This window comes from Balaenoptera borealis (assembly GCF_965194805.1).
Source record: "Balaenoptera borealis genome assembly, chromosome: 4".
NCBI lineage: Eukaryota > Metazoa > Chordata > Mammalia > Artiodactyla > Balaenopteridae > Balaenoptera > Balaenoptera borealis.
The window spans coordinates 115,441,814-115,452,341 of record NC_138861.1 but is presented as its reverse complement, the minus strand read 5'-3'; the positions used below and the strand labels follow the sequence as shown (position 1 = coordinate 115,452,341).

The 10,528-nt window shown below is 33.0% G+C and overlaps 1 long non-coding RNA gene across 1 annotated transcript; it reads right to left on the bottom strand.

Annotated features, from left to right (window-relative positions):
* Positions 1 to 2,050: 2,050 nt before the first annotated feature.
* On the bottom strand, positions 2,051 to 9,942 carry LOC309627310. The gene is made up of 2 exons (XR_014243671.1): positions 6,109 to 9,942; positions 2,051 to 6,038 (listed from the first exon to the last, which is right to left on the bottom strand). It is a non-coding gene; the product is annotated as an uncharacterized lncRNA (long non-coding RNA).
* Positions 9,943 to 10,528: the final 586 nt, after the last annotated feature.

Below are 10,528 nucleotides of genomic sequence, written 5' to 3'. Positions count from 1 at the left end.
CATCCTAATTTCCTGTTTGTCTCAAACGTGGATTATTTTCTCTCTCTATAGATATAATTAGGAAATTTAGAAGTCACGATGTGTGGGAAAATCTTCAAGAACAGAATAAGAATTCAAAATGCTTATGAACTTTATATGAGAAAGAAAGAGAGAAAGAGAAAGGAAAGAAGGAAAGAAAGAAAGGGGAGGGAGGTAAGGAGAGAGAGAAGAAGGAGAGAGGAAGGGAGGAAAGAAGAGAGAAAAGAGAGGGGAAGGGAGGGAGGGAGGCAGGGAAGAAAGAAAAAGAGAAAGATGCTTCCAGTTTACACCTATGATCTCTGTGATAATGATCCATGTACGATCTCTGGTAATAAAAATTCTTTAACATCACATGTGTTACACACGTGACCTAATATGTTAGATCAATTCTTGGTCACTGGTAAAGGAAGAGAAAAAACAAAATAACACACATAAATTCTATTACTGAGAAAATAAAGCTGACATATTCTACACTATTTCTCTGAGCCATTAAACATTAAAAAAAAATTCTGATTCCAGATTTAATAAAAATTTATCTTCAGAAACTGTTGATTTTTAAACATTAAAAATCATTTTAAACATTAAAGAATATTTAAACATTAAAAATGCTGAAATTTTTAAAAAATATCCTTCTTAGTAGCTAGCTAGCTAGAAGGAGAAACGATAACCACTGATTTTTCTCCAAACATCCACCTATCATTCCCCACTCCTGGACCTAGAAGTAGTTTTTATAGCCTTGAAAAAAATGTCAGAACCATCTCTGTTGGATTTAAAGGTTGGCTCATGTGAAGGGGATTAGGAGAGCTGTGGGAAAAAGCAGGGCTGGAATGTGCTTCAAAAGCTGCAACTGTTACAGATGAGTCACGGCCCTGGGCTCCTCAAGCTGGGCAAGGCAAGTTTTGTGCAGGCAGGGCTCAGCCTTGAAGGGTTTACAAAATAAAAATAAATAAAATAAACCCGTTTCTGTAGACTAGACTCTATTTCAGGTTTTAAAAAAGAAAGAAAAAAATGTTTTAATGTCTTTGTGTCAGCTTTGTTGAGAAAAAATAGAAAAATGTGTATTTTAAGTGATTGTGGGTGATTTGCCTATGAAAAAAGGTAATTTAATTATTTTCATGGCAAACACATTCATTGAGCTTTCCCTAAACAGCAAGACCTCAATTAGCAGCAGCTGCTAATGAAACAGCAGAAACCCTGATAAAAGTCAAGGTAGAACTTCCTTTACCTACAATATTTTTGCTTGGAACGAAATGGGACAGTTAATGTGCCTTGAGCAGAATGTTTGTAGTAATTGGCCATTTGCTCCCCGCCTCTCCAGCACATTCCAGGATTCCTTCCCGGAAAAGTAAGCAAAGGAATTAGTATCCCTACCAAGGCAGCTGTGATTCTCCCACCATCACCCCTTGCCCCCTCTGCCCCCCAACTCCCTGACAGTCCTCCGGTCACGTGTATTATGGGGATTGAAGGACAAAATGAAAATCATGGATTTGCCTCTGAGACTTATGATATTCTAGTGCCATCTATCGCTGCTCTTATTTCTGATTTTCATAGCCAATTTTTTTAAAAGTCTAAGCAATTCAGGACTTTTTATCTTAAAAAATGATTTATTAAAATATTGAAGCTTCATTCTCATTTCATATGCAGTGACTTTCAGCACTGCTTTTCTCCTAAATAAAATAAGGAAACAAGACCCATTTACTATCTTGGTTTATAGTGGAACTCAAATGAGGTAATCCCAGTTCTGTTCTGTTTCTGAAAAGCCCTCCTTTTAGATCTGAGTTATCAGGCTGAATATCTCAATTCTTTAGTCTGAAAGAATCAATCAGTATTTAATGATTTCATCAATATTGGCTCTACCCAGATATCTAAGAATACTGGTGAGGGAAAAATACCGAAATTGTAGTTTCTTATTTTTCAATTAAAAATGGAATTTTTAATCTAGAATTGCCTAAAATTTTGTAGCAGATAAATCCCTCTCTTCCCTCTTGCCTGTATAGGTTTTGCTAGCACTAGTATTTTGTTTACATGAGCAACAAGAAAAGTAGAAATGAACAAAAATCTGACGTTCTTGACTGTTGTAGGTGATAATTCTGTTGGGCAGAATTAGTGTGACAATGTTTTCTATGCTGAATTGAAAGATAATTTTACTTGCATAGAAAGAGACACTACTGATTTAACAATCTAAATTCTAGGTTCTAAGAGCATAAGGTGGAAATTCCATTTGTTTTCTGGCTTGACCTGCTGATTAAACACTAAAATAAAGTGAGCCTCCCATGTGGAATGCATGTGTTCAAAAGATATCTGGCTGAAGTTGTAATTCCTGACTCCTACTTGGCAATGTTTTGACAGCACATTCTGATCATGTCAAAACTGGCTGTGATTCTTGACTGTTGATCAACTCCAAAGGCTATTCTAAAAGTGACAAGAGAAGTAAAATGTTTCCTTATTTTTAAAAATATTATTCTCTCAGCCTATATTTTTCTTTGTTTGCTTTTTGTTTGTGTTTTTTTCATTTTTCTTTAAGTGCCAATGGAGGAATGTGTGCTCAGGTTTATCATGGACAAAAAATATTCAGAGTTAAATAGGTGAACAAATCAGTGGTCAAAAATAATTAAGTACTTTTAGGCGTCTGATCGGGGTGTATGTTTGTGTGTGACAGAGAGAGAGAAACAGACAGACAGAGAGACAGACAGAGATGGAGAGAAGGCATGTTCTTAGTATCCTCCTATTATATCATTAATATATATATATATACATATCCTCCTACTATATATAAAACTACCCTGAATTGCTAAATTTAGCAACCTTCCCTTCTTTGCCATCCTTCATTCTTTTCTTTCCTTTCAAACTAGTTGAAAGAAAATATTAGATTCTTGCTCAGAATCCGATAATTGAAACACGTTTTACTAAGGCAAGGAATAAAAACATTAGAGACAACCTTTTATACTGTGCCTTAGAGAAAGATTAATAAGATTAAGAACAAGAAATGGAAATTGTTTAGAAGTAGTGGCCATCTCTTATGCTGCTGTGGCAAAAAATAAAACAGAGCAAAATGCACAAAATTTCATTAAATACGTCTGACTGCAAAAGGAAACTAATTAGAATATAAAGGGAAAATGAATCAGCTGGAGGTAACATGATTTGAGCAACGGTTTTATTAGAGGACCAGAAGAGGGCGCGCATCTCCTACAAATGACAGCAAACTTTAAACAAATGGCAATTGATTGAATGTTTCATCAAAAAATGAAAACAAGGGACTCACTTCTAATGTGTCATAATAATAGATTTCTCTAGCATATTTTAACGATAAAGGATAAGCTGACAATATTTTATAACATCAAATAAAAACCAAAAACTGTACAATTAATTTGTATTACTTTATTGGTAGCTGAAGACGTTAAGCTAATTTATTTTTTAAAAATAAATCACCAGCCTTTTCCATGATTTCATATTGAAATGAGGATATAGGAATGATATGCTTTCCTTGCTTTTGTTTTTCTTATTAAGAATAAAAGAAAAGCCATGACTAATTTCCAAAGTTAATTAACATCACTAAACAATTTGACTAAAGATAGTTTTTAGGACAGTCTCCAAGGAATTTTCTCTCTCTCTCTCTCTCTCTCTCAATCTCTCTGTCTCTCTTTCAATAATTAGATAGGTATACACATACATACACGTATGTATAAATACATGGGTGTATAAGCTGCACACACATGTAAGTATGCAAAATTATAAATCATTAATAAGACAGTGTGTTAGACTTACTAAAAGAGAAAATTACTCTAATTTTTAAATAGGAAAACATTATTTCACATGCATTATCTTTTGGTCCTCATTATAATTCTTGTAACTAGAATTTTAATCACTCCTAATTTTACAAGTAAGGAATCTGAATACTAAATTAATTGTCATGATATAAGTTTATTCAAAACTTTGATACATGAAAGAAATGTAGTATAATAAATAGAAAAGAAATATGTCAGTTTTGAGCCCAATAGGAAACAGGTGGAGCCCTCAAATCAGAACAAATCCAAGAGGTTTATTTACAAAGGGGCTAATTACAAATGAGTGAATAATATGAATGGAAACCCATGGGGAGAGTGCAGGAACCCAGGGAAACAAGAAATTGCTAAGAGGTTCCTGGAACAGAGGAGAAAGTCTGTAAGAACCTACTTTGAAGGATAGTGATAGCTCCACTAAGAGAAACAAGGGAATGGAATAAATATCGAGGCTCACTTGCCTGTCTCCCTCTGATCTCTTAAAGATTTACGACATCCCTAACTCAAGCACTGGGGTTTTTTTTTGTTTGTTTGTTCAGTTTGATTTTGGTTTGGGTGTTGGTTTTTGTTCTTTTAAGAGACATCAGGCTTCCAGAGTTAAGAGCAAAAGAGGAAAAAGCAGACTTGAGAAACAAATAGGTTTCCAGCACAACGGTATTTTTATCAACTGCCTATAGTGTGCCAGAAAAATTACTAGACACTCCCATTAAAGTTACTTTATTTATTCCCTAAAATAACCCTGCAAAGCTAATAATATTATTGCCTTTTTTGTAGAAGTGGAAACTGTGACTTAAATACATTATTTTGTTCAGGATCATATGTCTACTGAGTGGCAGAGGAGGCATTTTAAATTAGATCTGTTTTACATAAAAGCCCCCTTTTAAATTGTTACGAGTAAAGATATGGAATTAGAATCCTTTGTATAAATTCTACATCAGTTACTGAATAACTCTGTGAACTTGAGCAAGTCACTTACCCTCTAAAAGTCTTGTCTTCATTTGCACAGTAGTCACTATTATGTACCTTATAGGATTTTTTTTTTTTTTTTTTTTGGTGAGGTTTAATTTAAACACCATATGTAAAGGCAGTTAAAATGGTATGCCACCTGGATGGATGATTTAGAGTTGAATACAAATGTAAAGTGCTATGATTTCATCCAATTTCAATCCAAAGACAGAAATAATTTGAGTTAATGTTATTATTAGGGGAATAGAGTCAGTGAGAAATCCCAGTGGCAACTGATTACACACAGTGTATTGAGAAAAAAAAATTAGATGAGATTAAGTTATAGAGAGACTTACAGACCTACTTTGCTCCATGGGGTGTCAACAAATATATTCTTAATAATTCATAAATATGTCCCAAAGGAACACTGATTTTAGTATTATTTGCTGTATCATTGAATGCCATAAAAAAAACTAATAAGAACACAATTTATTGGACTATCTGTGTTATTATTTGAGAAGGATACATCATTCTTATGATGATATTTCACAATGAGGAAAAAGGGTATTAAAAGAACTAGATAATTATTAAGCAGAGGCAAGTGAGAAAGATACATTGAAAAATATATGTAGACTTCCACTTCTAATTATGAAGGAGTAATAAGACCCAGGCTTACACTCTCTTGAAAATGTTAGAATATGTGACGAATGTGTTTATAGACCTTAGACAACAACCAGCACAGGTCTGTGATCCCTGAGAAAAGTGAAACAAATAACATGAGCCCTACAGTATCTCCAGCTCTTTGTCTGGAAGCAACTTTGAGTGGAGGCACAGGAAGAGACAATCCAAGCAGAACATGTTTGGACCTAAAGGTAGCAGGTAAAATTATAAACTTTCTAGAAGAAAATATACAATAAAATCATGACCTGTGGAGAAGCTAAACTTTCTCAGAAGTACACAAAAAAGCAGAAACTATAAAAGAAACTGATTTGGATATTTCATGAGAACTAATATTTCTTACTCTTTGAAAGAAACCATTAAGACAATTTAAAGACAAATGAAAGACTGTAAGAAAATATTCAGAACCTGTGTATCTTACACAGGCTTAAAGAAAGCTTACAACTATCTAAAGAGAAGCCAAGCAACCCAGTAAAAATAAGCAAAATGTTCATACACACACTTCAAAAAAACAATATGCAAAATGTGCTCAACATCCTAAGCCATGAGGAAAATGATAATTAAAAGCCAAATGAGATACTTTGGTATCGAAAACTTGTACACAAAAGTTCTTAGAACCTATAGTCCTAATAGTGAAAACTTGTACACAAAAGATCTTAGAAAACTTGTACACAAAAGTTCTTAGAACCTATAGTCCTAATAGTGAAAAACACTGCCCCAGGGTGGGGTGTAGGGAATGAACATACCCAAATGTCTATCAACCAGTGAAAGGATAAACAAATTGATGTATATTTATATAATGCACACCTGGGGTTCTGCTTAGCTGGAGCATCTGCTTGACATGTACTTTATCCTCATTCTGGGAACCAGCAAGCTAGCCTAGTCATATTCTTCCAATGATAAAAGCAAACATTCAAAAGAGAACCAGAAACATGCAAATCCTCTCGAAACATAAGTTTAGAACCAGCATACTGTCATTTCTGCCTCATCCTGTTGACCAAAGCAAGTCTTATGGCTAAGCTGAGAATCAAAAGGGTGTGAAAGTGGACACTATTCCTTTAAGGGAGGGAAACACAAAGTCACCTGGCAAAGAACAGGGAGGTGCAAAGCATTAGAGTCACTAATATAATATACCAACAGACCTAATATATTTTCTGTGTCATTTTGTTTATAAATCAGTTTGTTTCATTTTTATATCTAAGGACACTATAATGTTGACTTCTACTGTGACTAAAATTATCTACTTTTATTACATTCACTAGATTGTTTTTATTGATGATCTAGAATGCTCTTGATTTTGTATGTCAGACAATTTCATTGATTTGAAGTTTCTATTTTCTCTTACATTTTTGGTATAGACAATAATATTTTCTGTTATTAAAAAGAAACTTCTCTCATTTATTTCCAGTTTCTCTATATGAATCACCTCTTCTTGTACTATTGCTTTGTTTATAATTTTAAGTACAATGATAAATGAAAGCAATACTTTTAAGGTATGCCCTCTTCCCCTATTTTAATTTTAACTTTTTAAAAATAATCCATTAAAATGTTAATATTGGTTTATTCAATATTTAATTCTATTTACCAAAATATTTTGTCAATTTCTGTATACATTATATTTTTGTACTCAAATTGCATATCTCTATATTCATTTTTTTCTCCTTTAATAGTTTTTAGTGAAGGTCTCTGTGTTATAAATGTCTTTACATATTTGAGAATGTCTTTATTTTGCTTTCACTCCTAAAATTACTGAGGCTGGCTACAAAAGTATTTTTTGACAGCCTCACTCCCACCCTGCCTTTGAATTTTAAAATATTGTGGCATTGTTTGCTGGCCTCTATTATTATTAATGAGAAGTCACTTTCTATCAGTCACATATATTTTTTATTGTAAAGCAATCTTATTTTTTTATAGATAGTAAAATAGTTTCTTTATCTTTGATGATAGAACGTTTCACTACACTGTCTAAGTGAACATTCATTTGTATTTTGTTAATTAAACTGCCTTTGTATTCAGGGCACATTTTCAATCTAAAAAGTAATTACTATCTTCAAATCTGGAAAATTATCTCAAATATCGTTAGTGCATTCTCTTCTTTTGCCAACATTTTGAATGGATTTTGGAATCTTGCAATCTACCCAGGTCTCTTAATTACACTTCATTCTCTATGCAGTATTCTGTGTGAATTTCTCCATTGTATACCTTTTTAATTTTTATTTTTATACAATTGTTAAAGGCTACTGTCCATTTACAGTTATTACACAATTATTGTCTGTATTCCCCGTGTTGTACAATAGATCCTTGGGCCTATCTTACACCCAATAGCTTGTACCTCCCTCTATTGTATATTCTTAGTTCAATAATCTGCCCTCTGACTTCATTTACTATAGAGTATATTCACTTACTCACTTTCCATTTAAGTGACTATATTTCTATATCTAAGATTCCTAATTATTTTAATAGATACCTGACCTTTCCCCACTTATGCCTGATTCTGTTTCATAACACTTTTTTAAAGAAATTTTACCTTTATATTGCTAAACATTCTCAAATGTTTAATATTTTAAACATTTAATATCTCAAACATTTAATATCTCAAAACACTTAATATCTTCAAGATGTTTTGCATAAAATAAATTGTATATGGAATAAATAATTATTCAGAGTGTTGATTTTATTGGCTGTCTTAAAAAGCAGGGCTTTATTTTTTGTGTGGAAATGTGTATTGCAGGCTCATTTTGAGCAAAAGATAGTTTTTTGTCACTCCCTCCCTTAATGATCAACTTTAACTGTCCAAATGTTTTGTGATTATCTCTTTCCAGGTCTCTAGTTTCCTGAGTCAGAAACAGCTCTAATAATTATACTTGGGTATTACTGTCCCACGGGGATATGGCAGATCCAATTATAGAACCAGTAGGTGATTGACTCTTTTCCCCCATATCCTGGTATCTCTCTAGGGTCACAGCTTTTGATAAAGGTAGAGCCCTTTCTAGTGGTCAAATCTATTCTTTGAGATTCCTAGAATGTATGGAGAAAGCTGCAACCTAGCCTTTGAATTAAAACATTAAACATGGCCCTATTTCCCAAAATCACACAGAGAAAATTGGTTCATTTTAACCCACAATAGCTAAACTGTGGCAGTTCATTATCTGCTTCTGGACACCGATATCAGCAGGTCTGTAGCTTCAGGACCCACATATAATTCTGTTTCTATTTAGCTTAGGTTCACAGAGATGTTCGTATCTTAGATATGAGCCTAGCTGTGATGTTCTGTTTTACTCTTTTTGTAATATATCCATTATTTCAATACACTTGTAGAAGAAAGGGCCATCAAAGCTTCAGATGATTGTGCCATAATCTATATGAGCAATATTTTTATTTCCTTCATATCTTGTGTGTTAATAACTTCACATGCTTCTGGAGTCAACTGCAGGAGCTTTGGGACATGTTATACAAATAGGAGGAGAAGGGAAAAAAAGGACATTTTGGAAACTATTAGCATATGAGGGTTTTTAAAGTAACCTTTTTGAACAATAAAATACATATATAAAAGTGCATAACAAATAAAAATATAACTCAATGAATTTTCACAAAATTAACACATAATTAACACACAGGTCAAGAAACAGAATAATACTAACAAATGTAACCCTTCTCATAGCTCAGTCTATTCATTATATCATCCAAAATAACACTAATTTGACTTCTAACACCATGAACTGGTTTTGCTTGCTTTTGAATTTAATAAAAGTGGAATTAAATAGTATGAATTCTTTTTGGTTTAGCTTCTTTCAGTCAACATTGTGTTGTAAGGTGCATCCATTTCTTTGCATATATTTATGGTTTGTTCATTCTCATTACAGTATAAAATTGTCTTATACACATATACCTACAATGTTTTTATCCATTCCATTTTCTATGGAATTTTAGATTTTTCCCGGTTTTTAGATACATGAACAGTGCCACTAGGGACATTCTTACTCATATCTTTATGTTAATATGGAGGCTTTATGTTGTGTTATACATATAAATATAATTTTGATCATTAAGTACGCAAATATTCAGGTCCAATAAGTAGTGTAAAGAAGTTATCCAAAGCAGTTGTAGCAAATAACATCCCAAACATCAGTGAGCTCCAATTATTCCACATCAGCACCAGTATTTAATACTGTCTGATTTTGTATTTTAGCTACTCAGGTGAATGTAGTAGTATCACACTGTGTGTACACATTTGTGTGTTTTGAGTTTTAACTGATGTAAAATTTACAGTTCTTAAGTGTATAATTCTATGAGCTTTGCGTTTTGATAAACATACATGCCTTTGTAATCATCTTCCTAATCAAGGCATAGAACATATCCATTACCCCAGAAAGTTCCTCCCTACCTTCTCCCCAACAATTTACATCCTCTGAAGCAGCACTTTGAAAAATATTATTTCATAATAGATTAGTTTTACTTATTCCAGAATGTCATTTAAATGGAAGCATAAAGTATATGCTCTCTATTTTAGGTATCTGGGTATCTTTTTGCTCAGCATAATGATTTGAGACTCGTCCACGATGTTGCATATGTCAGTAGTTCATTTATTGTATTGTTCAGTGGTGTTCTATTCATGAATATGTTTTATACATTCTCCATTCACCTGTTTATTGTCATTTGGATTCTCCCTGGCTTAGGGATTATGAATAAGCTGCTGTAAATGATCTTGCACAAGTCATTTTGTGGGCAGATGCTTTCATTTTTTTTTCTTGAATAAGCACCTGGGAGTAGAGTAATTGTATCATAAATAGATGTCTAACTTTGTAATAACTGCAGAACAGTCTTCCAAATAGGTGGTACCACTTTACACCCCCATTATCAATGTATGAGTTCTAGGTGCTCCAAATCCTTGCCAAATCCTTGGTTTTGTCAGTCTTTTTCATTTTAGTCATTCTTCAACATATGAAAATACATGCCATTGTGGTATTAATTTGCATTTCCTTTATGATTAATAATGTTCAGCATTGTTTCACATTCTTTTTAGCCACTCATTAGTTTCATTAAAGTGTCAGCTCAAGCCTTTCCCCTTTTTTAATGGAATTGTTTACCTTTGTATTATTGATTTGTGG